General features: G+C 37.7%; 1 long non-coding RNA gene across 1 annotated transcript in view; it reads left to right on the forward strand.

The window, feature by feature from the left end:
* Positions 1 to 12,679, forward strand: part of LOC135765263 (uncharacterized) — a 612,169-nt gene that overhangs the window by 538,276 nt on the left and 61,214 nt on the right. The gene's annotated exons all lie outside the window — the stretch shown is intronic.

Below are 12,679 nucleotides of genomic sequence, written 5' to 3' on the forward strand. Positions count from 1 at the left end.
CATGGTTTTACTATAGTTAAAACCAAAAAACCATAGTAAAACCATGGTAAGTGTAGTAAAACCATGGTTTTGCTGATAGTAACCAATACACAAAAAAATAAACATGTTACTACACTTTTACCACAATAAAACCATGTTTAATTTTCGTAAGAGCTATATGCACATTGTGTTTTGGGGTATATTTATTCAGAAACGTTGTATTAAATGAATACAACATATGTTGTATTCATTTAAAAAAAAAAACGGCGCCAAGAAAAAAGGACATGCGCATTGCTCTGCTGAGCCAGTTGGAGCTGGTACATTTTAATTACTTGCTGTCTTCACTGGAGTGCTGCAAGCTCGAAGCGTGGTGAGTAGGTCTGTTTTATTACATTATATGACATTAAACTGTTGATAAAAAGTATATTCAAGAAGTCAAACATTACAATTTTCTTGGATGTTATTCAGGGGCGAAGCTCGTTAACGTTAGGTGAATGCGTACGGTCGCGGTTGCGAAAATCAATCTTGTTTTTAAATTGTCAGAGTATTAACACACTACATTTACTCTGTTAACGTTACATGTACTTAGGAAGCACTTTAGGATATATTTAACAGTTAAAGTGGGTATTTTTACTTTTACTCGTAACTCGATGATATTTCTAATGAAAATGACATGCACTCAGTTTTGCACGACGCACTTTATTTTAATGCAGTACGAAATGCGAACGTCAGATTATTGTTATTTTTTCATAATTTGCCGAAGCATTTGATTTGTGAATGAATGACTCTTTTGAACGAGTCGATTCTTCACAAAAGGAATTACTGTTTTGTACCGGGTCGATTCTAAAATAGGTATTGATTGAACGGTTTGAATCAATTTGAATGATTTGTTCCGCTGCAAGATCTGAATCATCTGTACATCTGCAGCACTTCTCTCTCGTAACGTCGTGAAACTTAAAAACACGCCAATAGGAGTGTTAGATGAAGTGGATGCAAGTGAACTATCAATCTACTGAAACCTGTGCGTCAGACCCGGATAAACGCACGCGAGCTGACAAGGTAAGTTAAAATGTTCACTTGAATCACAGCCATGATTACAGCAGGAAGAAAAATCCATCGACGATTGGCGTCTGATTCGCTCTAAAAAGTAATGTTTGTTCAGATGTGAGTGCTTTTTGTGACACATTAGTTTGATAATATTAGATAACACGAATTACTGTATTTTAACTCAAGCATAATATTGACGGCTGTCCCCTCCTATGGAAATCACGTTTTCGTTTGGCTGCATGTTTTGTTGTAAAGAGCACTATTTTGTTTGCTCAGTTTGATCACTGATATCTATTACAAGTTTTAATGTCATTTTGGATATAGGGAAGCAATTAGGTGCAGCGTTATAACAAGACTGTTGTTGCACTTCTATGCTTAACTTTACATGAAAAAAAGATAGTAGCCTACATACTGTATAGTATGGACTTGGTTAGTGAACTTTAAGAGTATTTGCCAGCTGTTAACTCATATAATTTTGTCATTTTTATTTCAGATCCTTAGTAGCTGTTATTCAATACCATGTGAGTATTTAGAATTTAATATTTTGCTAACGTTTCTTGAATATAAAGTTTCCCTACTGCAATAGAATGCATCATGGCCTGCTTTCTTACCTCACTAGAAATGTAGTTGCAGTCAAGTGTGCCAAGCAGCACTTCTTTAGGGATTTGCTGCTCCATAAAAAGTGGAAAATAAAAAATTGCATTGTATTTATTAGGGCTGTGTATTGCCAACAATTTCCTGATACGATACGTATCCCGATACAAGGTCACGGTACGATGCACATCACGATGCAAGACTATTTTGAATTACATTTTTGTTCAGATTCAGAATTTAGTAACATTGTTATTATTATTATTATTATTTTTATTATTAACTGTTTATTGTACATTGAATAAGCAGTGTTGTTACAGAATTTTGGTATCGGAAGCGGAAATAGTGGTATCGGTGCATGCCTAGTTTGATCGGCTCTCTAATTTTTCTTACAGTACTTTGATTTCATACATCAATCAGTGTATACAATGCCACTTCAAGATGAACGCACCTAATATTTGTTAGTATGGCTGTGTGGGGAAAAATAATGTTTAACATAAGCATATACCTACTAGAGTGCGGATCGGGCCGCATTTTTCTGTCCGAGCCCGGCCACGTTCGACAGGGCGGTAACCAAACCCGACCGTAACCCGACAGGCATTACGATATTTATGTCTGAGCCCAACACAGCTAAAAATCGCTTTGTCTTAACAACATAAACATATTTCCGCACACATGAAAATGGGTGATGACAGTTCATCTTAAAATGAAACTTTTATGTTTATCAGCTTACCCCCAAGCCATCCAAGAGGTAGGTGACTTTATTTCTTCAGTAGAACACAAATGTAGATTTTTAACTCCAACAGTTTCAGTCTGTCAGTTGTATAAGTGGATGGTAACAAAATCCGAAAGAGAAAAAAAACATGCACAGACAAATCCAAATAAAACCCTGCTACACGACATATCCATGTCCTAAGACACGAAACGATCGGTTTGTGCGAGAAACCGAACAGTATTTATATCATTTTTTACCTCTAATACAACACTATCCCCAGAGAAACGAGAGCCCCGTATAGTGTTATACGCCCTCACGTGCACCTGAAACAGTAGGTAGCAGTATGCACCTATGAAGTTGTTTCGCAACCCGCTATTAAACATTAGATGAATAAGAAGGTGATGTGTGAATGCGCGTGTTTCATTTTAAGATGAACTATCGCTTTAAACAGGCCCATTGGCTACCTACATATTATTTTAAGCTGTTTTAAATTTCAAATCTTCAATGCCTTACCCGAACATAATTTCTAAATGTCTATTCGAACCCGGCCCGTTGGGTACCACCGGGTCCCGCGGGCTCGGTTTGAGTATCCATCCTTTAATACCTACTGTATGCCAAACACTGTCATTGTAATAAGAACAAATGTGTCATTTTTAATATTTTTATCTTAAAAATTTATTTGGTTTTGCAGATGCTCTTAAGGACAACGCCCTGATGTCCAAGGTCAATCAGCAAGAAGCTGAGAAGGCACTGTCAAAATGGTTCACTGGGGCAAGGGACAGAGGAGGACAGAGAGCATCAAGAATGCAGAAAAGGATGTCTATTTGAGAAAGGTTATAACTACAGTTGCTGATTTGAACTGTCATAGTTCTTTTATTTTTCTTAAAGGAAAACCTTTTTCAATATTTTACCATGTTCTTCCCTCAACTTAGATGAATTAATACATACCTCTATTTTCTCAATGCGTGCACTTAAAGGTGGGTTGCACAATTTCTGAAAAATAAAGTTTTGGAAAAGGGAGTCGGGCCGACTACCAAAACACACTTGTAGCCAATCAGCAGCATGTCTACTAACTGACATCGTTTCCTGCGTTGCGTATTTGTGGGGCGGGTCTATCAAAAAAAGGTCCAGATTCTATTAGTGTAAGGGTGTGTTTGTTTAGATGATTTCAAATGTAAACATTGGCTTTCATGCACCCTGCCTTTATTTGTTGTGAATTGTGGCGTGAATATGTTAGCATTTAGCCTAGCACCTTTCATTCATTAAGATCCAAACAGGGAAGAATTTAAAAGCCACCAAACACGTCCATGTTTTCTAGGGGTGCACGATTCAGAAAATTTCACGATTCGATTCCGATTTTTGGGCTCAAGATTCGATTAAAAAAAAAACGATTTTCGATTCAAAAACGATTCTTGATTTTAACAAACGATTCACATTATGTAAATGTAGTTTACTTTTTCCTATGTGACTGATTGAAGTAGATATACAATTTTAAAGAAAAGAAACACAACAAGCTAAATGTAGTTGTATGTATGATGTCTTTATGCAAAAATAAAAACTGTTATGAAGCAATTAGATGACCCCTTTTATCAAACTCTATTAAATACAATAATATAGTACATTAATGATAGACAGTGCAGGTCTATAGATTATAAATGTGACTGGTGTTATAATGGTTATTATTTCTATTAGATAGGCACTTTTCCTGCTTCTGCTCTTTCTATCTATTTCTCTCTTGCCGATTTAAAAAAGCTAAATCCACTCATTATTTCAGATTGAAAAGTCTACTTGCTGTTAGTGACAGGGGACTTTACATTACAGCTTTGCGTTTTGTAAATCTTGAGTCAGCTTGAGTTTTGCTCATTCAGTGCAATAGATTTTGGAAAAGATATGGTTTATTAATAATAATAGAAAAGACAGGGTTCCCGCGGGGTCTTAAAAAGTCTTAAAAAGTCTAAAATTCAGAATGTTAAATTTAAGGCCTTAAAAAGTCTTAAAAACACCCAGATTTTTATCCCAGGTCTTAAATTTAATTTACCCAAGTCTTAAATTTCTTACCTCTTTTCATTCCCGAAAAGCGTTGTCGGCAGAAAATAAAATAGTAATTTAAAACGCTGAAGAACTAACTTAATGGCGGAGGCAGAAAGTGTATGATGGTGGGTCTCTAAAAAGAAACGTTCCGCCCTTTGCAAATCGTGCCATAAGCTGTTTCAGGTGTTGTGATCTGACTGTTTACTGTGGGTTTGGCGAGAAACAATCCTTAAATTTATAAGCAAAAATCTTTTTCGGGGTAATTTATAAGCCAGTGGCTTACCTGAGCATTTGCCAGGTTCTGAAACATAGAGGACACAGAAGCGAACAAAAATCAATTCTGCTTTATTGAAAATCAACTTAAACAGGCGGGCCGTCGAGTCACGAGCCACCAACAGCGTGTGAACTTTATAGTGTTACACAGTTTTATATTTTAGACTTTAATATTGCTCTCTGCTGCGATGCACTTGAACCTAACGCTTTTCCCTTCAGCTCTCCACAAACAGCAGCGATTGGCAGACGGAAAGCAAGAAAGTACCGTATTAAACCATATATTTCAAAAAAGTGCAATTGTCGTCTTTTAGGAACAATTCATACTTTTTGATTGCGCAAATGCTTCAGGAGTTACGGTTAAATGAACAGCGGTAGAATCAGAGTCCTTTCGCATAGGCAGGCTGCTGCATACGGCATCGCCTGGTTTATTTAAGTTAACTGAGCATTACATTCGCAAGTCATAAGCATATTACAACAATTAACGATTAACTAAGAATAATAATCAATATTTTAAAGTTAATTTCAAAGTTAATATTCTGAAATAAGACCATTTCTGAAATAAGAAATGCGACCCTTCGGAGGCTACAGCCTTCGGATTGAGAAACGGTCTTGATAACCTTAGCAGCACATATCAAACAGCCTTTTAATGGTAAATTTCATTTTCTTAATGCAGATTCATCCCTTATTGTGTAATTAGAGAGGCTATTAAACCTGATGGCGGTATACAGTGCATATTTATGCATAAAACGTATGGGTGGAGTGTTTTTTTGGCTCTGTAAGGCTTCAGTCACACCAAAAGCGCTTTAAACGCTTGCAAACGCAAGGCGCGACGCACTGCCTTTTTTAAAAAAAGAGCAGTGCGACGCTGCTTTTCATATTGCTAAGCAACCACCGAGTCAGCTGTCTTGTCAATCAAATATTGAAGCGTGAGCGCTCTTTTGCTGTTAACTGTCATATCAGCAGAAACTTTAAAAAGAGGACGCTTGCTCTGACCTTGTTTGAGGATGAGAGGTGCACAAACACGCAGGAGAGAGTGAGCGAGTGTAGTCCGGTTCTTCAAAGCAACTGTACACTTCCCTCACCACAACGTAAGGCCCGCCTCTCCCCTCATTCGATTGGACAATGGAAAGACACGAATGACGTCGGGCGCTTCTCCGCTCTCAGCGCTCCTTCAAAAACGCGTGCGCGGCAGGCAGCAAAAAACCGCAAGGCGCTCGGCGCGCATAAACAGCGCGCAAACGCGCCCTGCCCATAGAATATCATTCAAAAAAGGCGCCTGCAACTGCCATAAACGCTATTGGTGTGACTGGCCCCTAATTCTGTATTCAATTAAATGCAATACATTAATTTATTAATAAATTGTATTAATAAAATGCATATATTAATGCTTTTAGGGATTAATAATAATTGAAAGTGATCTTTTGTTCTTTGTATATTTATAAACAGGCACAAGATATATACACAGCACACAGTCAGTTGTACATTAAACATTATGGGGTGGTTTCCTGGGCAGGGATTAGCTTAAACCAGGACTAGGCCTTAGTTTAATTATGACATATAACTAGTTTTAATAAACATGCCTTACTAAAACCATTACTTGTGTGCATTTTGATGTATTTTAAGATATGTCAGTGCAAATTGTTTTCAAGTTTGGAAAGCTCTTAAAACTAGTCTTATCCCTGTCTGGGAAACCTCCCCTATAAGCTTACGTACTACAGAGTGTGATGCATTTTAAAGCTTTAAAGTTGTATTAGGCAGTGTAAAACTAGGCACAAACCAGCAGCTGACCATACCAAGTGATCTAATATTAGTGAATTTTATTTGTCAAAAAACATTGTTAATAGAATTTTATAAAAATACTACTTACACATATTAGTGTGATGTATAAATATTGTAAATCAATGCATTTCTTGACTATTAATCAAGAAAAATCACAGCTCTTTGCCTCTAACTCAATGTATTTCAATGGCTCACTATGAGCCATTTTTGGGCTTCCATTGTCAGAAGTCTCTTCCTAAAGGGCTATGGGTAAAATTTGTCGGCGCCAACACTCGCGGTCTAATAGAGTTAAGCATAATGTATTTCCATGTATTTTGATGATCTATTTTAAAACTGCGTTCATTTTATATTTTTCTATAACTGAATCAATAAAAATAGAACGTTTTAAGAATTTCTGAGATCATTTGAATGCTTCTAGTAATGTGTCGTGTTGGTCTTAAATTTGACTCATAATGGTCTTAAAAGGTCTTAAAAAGGTCTTAAATTTAACTTGCTGAAACCTGCAAGAACCCCTGCAAGAACCGTAGTGAATACGACGCAGCGTCATCTATGGGAATAGTGAGATAAACTTATTTCAGGACATTAGTAACACAGCATTACAAAAAAATTTATGAATCGATTTTTGAAATTCTATTAATCAAATGTGAATCGATTTTTTTGAACACCCCTAATGTTTTCCCTATTCAAAGACTGTTACATGAGTAGTTACACGAGGAAGTATGGTAAAAAATATAACTATATTGCACTTAGTTTGTAGCACTTCGACCTTGGGCACAGTAACATCATCACTCCTGACTACTCCCCCTCTTGCTTAAACTACGGTCAATATAACCAACACGCCTGTACTAACGTAGTAGATTGAGCAGACTCTGCGAAATATCAAGTTAAGTTTAAGTGTACACATTGAGAAAAGAGAGATATGTATTTATTCGGCTAAGTTGAGGGAAGAACATAGTAAAATATTGAAAAACTGTGTTTGTAATTATCTACTTTAATTTACTTTTAAAGGCGCCATTTCACAAGAGTTTTTTAAGATGTAAAATAAATCTTTGGTGTCTCCAGAGTACATATATGAAGCTCTAGCTCAAAATATCATATAGATAATTTGTTATAGCATGTTAAAATTGCCACTTTGCAGGTCCGGGCAAAACTGCGTCCTTTAAACGTGTCCTTTAAAATGCAAACACAGATCACAATGATGGTGGTTTGTTGAGATTGAAACTCAGTTGTGCTGTCAATTATTTTTTCTCACTCTCTGCACTAAATGGCAGTGCCATGTTTGGATAGTGCAGATTTAGGAGTGTTATTATTATAATAAGATCCTCTTCTGATATCACAAGGGGAGCCAAATTTCAATTACCTATTTTTTCACATGCTTGCAGAGAATTGTTTACCAGGTTTTCATGATATGGCCCCTTTAAATATAATTGTTTTCAAATTTTATTTGCAATAAACTTATCAAAGTACATACCTCCTCATACTATATACGGTGGCTAGAAAAGGAATGTAAATCTTTTGGAATTTCATACTTTTTTTTAAATACATTTTTCATAAAATGTGATCTGATCTCCATCTAACATAATGTGTCTAAAAAATAACACAACTTCTGATCTTTCATGTCTATATTGAACACACTTAGAGGCCAACCACATCAAACGTGTTTATGGCAGTTGCAGGCGCCTTTTTTGAATAATATTATTTAGGCAGGGAGTGTTTGCACACTGTTTATGGGTGCCGAACGCCTTGTGGTTTTTGCCGCCAGTCACAGCACGAGCTTTTGAAGGAGCGCTGAGGGCGGAAAAGCGCCCGACGTCATTCCCATCTTTCCATTGTCCAATCGAATGAGGGGAGAGGCAGGCCTTACGTTGTGGTGAGGGAAGTTTACAGTTGCTTTGAAGAACCGGACTCCACTCTCTCACTCTCTCCTGCGTCTTTGTGCACCTTTCAGCCTCAAACAAGGTCGGAGTAAACGCTCTCTTTTTAAAGTTTCTGCTAATATGACAGTTAACAGCAAAAGAGCGCTCACGCTTCAATATTTGGACTTATCATGTGTATGGCCTTCTTCAAGTTAATCCATAAAATCTCTATTGGGTTGAGGTCTGGGCTTTGACTTGGCCACTCCAAAAGGCGGATTTTGTTTTTCTGAAGCCATTCTCTTGTGGACTTGCTCTGGTGTTTTGGATCTTTGTCCTGTTGCATCACCCAGACAATCCTCCTACAGAATTATCCTGAAGAATTGTCTGATAAACTTGGGAATTTATCTTCCCCTCAATGATTGCAAGCTGGCCAGGCCCTGATGCAGCAAAAAAGGCCCAAATCAACATGTTTTCTCCACCATACTTTACAGTTGGGATGATGTTTTCACAATGATATCGCGTGCCCTTTCTATGCCAGATGTAGTGCTGTGTGTTTTTTCCAAATAGTTCAATCTTTGTTTCATTAGTCCACAAAACATTTTGCCAAATACCACTGTTGGAATGTCAATTTGTTCTTTTGCAAATTTCAGGGGAATAGCAATGTTCCTTTTAGTACTGTAAGTAGTGACTTTCTTTGGTGTCCTTCCATGGATACACTGCTTGTTCAGTGTTTTACGTGTTGTAGACAATCATACAGAGAGTTCCAATAATGCCTTCAAATCTTTGCATGTCATTCTGGGTTGTTTCTTTACCTCATTCTTCGTGGTGCTCTTGGTGTCATTTTGACTGGGCGTCCATCTCTTGGTAGAGTAGCAACAGTCCCAAAAGCATCTCCATTTGTAGATTGTATGTCTGTAGACTGGTGAATTTCTAAAGTCTTTGACATAACTTTTAACCCTTTCCAGCTTCATGTAAAGCAACAATTCTTGATTGTAGCTTTTCTGAAAGCTCTTTTTGGTGAGGCATGGCTCATATAAAAAAATGAACTCCAAAAGTAAACTTCAAAGTAGCTGTAGTCCACACCTCCAAATGCATTATCTTAAAGAGACTCCAGGTGTGATAAAACCTGACTCCAATTTGCTTTTTAGAGGTCTTGTTGGCTTAAAAGTTTACATACTTTTTTCACAAGCACTATGAGTTTTTTGGCTGTTCTTAAATAATTCTGTTCTTTCATTTCTTTATTGTTAATTTTTTTTAGAACCATTATGTTTGTTCAATATTCTTGACTTGAAATTTATTTAGAAAGCTATGAAATTCCAAAAGGTCAATAGACTTTATCTTGTTACTGTATTTATTGAAGGATATACTTTTCAAAACACTCAAGACCCTAAAAGGTTCTAAAATAGTTTTGTGCCATTGTAACAAATGTGGCATGATGGTTAGTTAAATAAAAATGGAATTTGAAAGGATTTCAGTGTCACTGTGTGCTTCTTCTGCCCTGCTAATCCAGGGCTTCATCACACTCATCTCATTACAAATAATATGCTAACTGGATAACACTGGATATGTCTTATTAAATATGCAGTTTACTAAAATAATGTTTTTACCTGCAACAAATTAATTACACCCTAACTAGTTATTGTATTTACTAGCTGCTGACCTAAGATTTATATTTTTTTGTACCTTTTGTTGGGAATTGTGTCTTTTGGGGTATTTTTTGCCTAGATATTGTCAAGGGGGTTATATGATTCTTTGGTTCACAACTTCTATTCTGAAAGCTTGGTCAATTTTGCAACAAATGTATATATGGTGACAGACTCAAATAGTTTTTCTTGTGTAGTTTAAAGGTCACATATTTTTAGGCTTTCTAGAGTTTTATTTTAGGTTATGATGTCCTTAAGAATATATATTTGCTGTTTAAGTACCAAAAACAATCTCTATATATTTTTTACAGCTCCTCTTTCAGGAGCTCTGCTAAAAACAGGTCGTTTTGGCATGTAATAGTAATATTCATGAGCCTCTCTTCTGATAGGCCTGTTATTTTATGAGTGAAATACGCAGTTGAAATAAAGTTACCCATGGAATTACACTAAGTGTTAGTTTCTGGATACTAAATGTTAGTTTAGTAAACCAATAGACACAGAGACTAAGAGATTTTAACCTTACCATGTTTAACTCAATAAACAAACAGACACCAAAAGGGCTTGTGTCTGTAACTTAAGAATACAAACAACGTCTGATTTCCAACAGATATTCTATCAAAACCGGTGGCTACCAAAAACTTTAACGTTACAAAACAACACTTTAGCATCTAGTTAGCAAACACGTTAGCATTGCATAATTGTTTACAATATATCATTTCAGTTTTCTCTGGCTCCATAATGTAATTTAAAAGTTAGGACTGCTGATAATTCGCATGCGATTGTCTCGTGCATCCCTTCAGTAAAGCCGGTTCATTGATTAGTAGTAAATCACCATCAGCTGCTTTCAGAAGCGGCAACCGGCAGCCGGTTCTGAGAGCAGGTGATGCCGCTTTACTAACGACGAGATTCGCGTGACAATCGCGTGCAAGTTATCGTGCAGCCCTGCTTAATATGTGTTTACTTACGGGTTGTGGATTTAAGGTCGGATCCAACAAAGGACTGCAACATCTTTGATGAGTAGATTCCTGGACAAACCAGCACTGAACTGCCACACCGAAGCAGTCACTTGTGAAATGTTTAGATCAGACGGCTAAAGTTGAACTAATTATTGAGGAATTTCTAATTAAATGAATATTAGCCATTGTTCTCGTATATTAATGTTTTCAGAAGCCTTTGCAATGATTTAGTTTCCTGACATCCATCAATTGAACAGCATTTTCTCACGTGCTGTGATGGAGTTTGTTTAGCAACAAGGGGGTGGGGCAGTGGATGGTGGACCGTGCTCGGGGTGGAGACTGAAGGCGGCGAATGTCTCGCGGTGACGTAGCAAATTCACGGAAGTACAAACGAACTGTTTTAACTCACAGCTACTTCAAGCAGGCTGTGTGAATTTGACTCTTAAATGACTGTTTTGAAACTTATATGGTACTTACATAGCCCCTAGACCTCAGTTATCATGAAAAAAGCCACAAAATTTCACTTTTGACCATATGTGACCTTTAATGCAAGTTCAGACTAACATTTAAAATTTTTGGTTCAACCTCTCCCACAGCTTTTCAAAGCTGAAACTCAAGTAGATGTAGCAGAAACACATACAATCCCAACAGCAACCCAGATTTTAGATCAGGTAGTCTTCATGTAGCACCCATTTAGAGCTGTAATATGGGTCCCAGATGGGTTTTGCTTATGTTGTACATTTGGGAACTACCTTAAAACCCATTAAAATCCTGCATATAACCTACATGGGCAATTGACAAGGGGCAAACATGGAACCCACGGACAATCCCACTTACAACCCATATTTCATGACCATGTTGCCCTTATGTAGTACCCACATAAAACTCAAATCTGGGCTCAACATGGGCATTATGCATGTTGCCCAATCGGGGCCCACCAAACACCCAGTGAAATCTTGCAGGTAACCTACATGGGTAATTGACAAAGGGCAAACATGGAGCCCGTGGACAATCCCACTTACAACCCATATTTCATGACCATGTTGTCCCTATGTAGTACCCACATAAAACTCAAATCTGGGCCCAACATGGGCATTATGCATATTGCCCAATTGGGGCCCACCAAACACCCAGTGGAATCCTACAGATAACCTACATGGGTAATTGAAAAGGGGCAAATATGGAACCCGCGGACAATCCCACTTACAACCCATATTTCATGACCATGTTGTCCCTATGTAGTACCCACATAAAACTCAAATCTGGGCCCAACATGGGCATTATGCATATTGCCCAATTGGGGCCCACCAAACACCCAGTGGAATCCTGCAGATAACCTACATGGGTGATTGACAAGGGGCAAATATGGAACCCGCGGACAATCCCACTTACAACCCATATTTCATGACCATGTTGTCCCTATGTAGTACCCACATAAAAATCATATCTGGGCCCAACATGGGCATTATGCATATTGCCCAATTGGGGCCCACCAAACACCCAGTGGAATCCTGCAGATAACCTACATGGGTGATTGACAAGGGGCAAACATGGAGCCCGCGGACAATCCCACTTAAAACCCATATTTCATGACCATGTTGTCCCTATGTAGTACCCACATAAAACTCAAATCTGGGCCCAACATGGGCATTATGCATATTGCCCAATTGGGGCCCACCAAACACCCAGTGGAATCCTGCAGATAACCTACATGGGTGATTGACAAGGGGCAAACATGGAGCCCGCGGACAATCCCACTTACAACCCATATTTCATGACCATGTTGTCCCTATGTAGTACCCACATAAA

The sequence above is a fragment of the Paramisgurnus dabryanus genome, chromosome 11 (genome assembly GCF_030506205.2).
Source record: "Paramisgurnus dabryanus chromosome 11, PD_genome_1.1, whole genome shotgun sequence".
In the NCBI taxonomy this organism is placed as follows: domain Eukaryota; kingdom Metazoa; phylum Chordata; class Actinopteri; order Cypriniformes; family Cobitidae; genus Paramisgurnus; species Paramisgurnus dabryanus.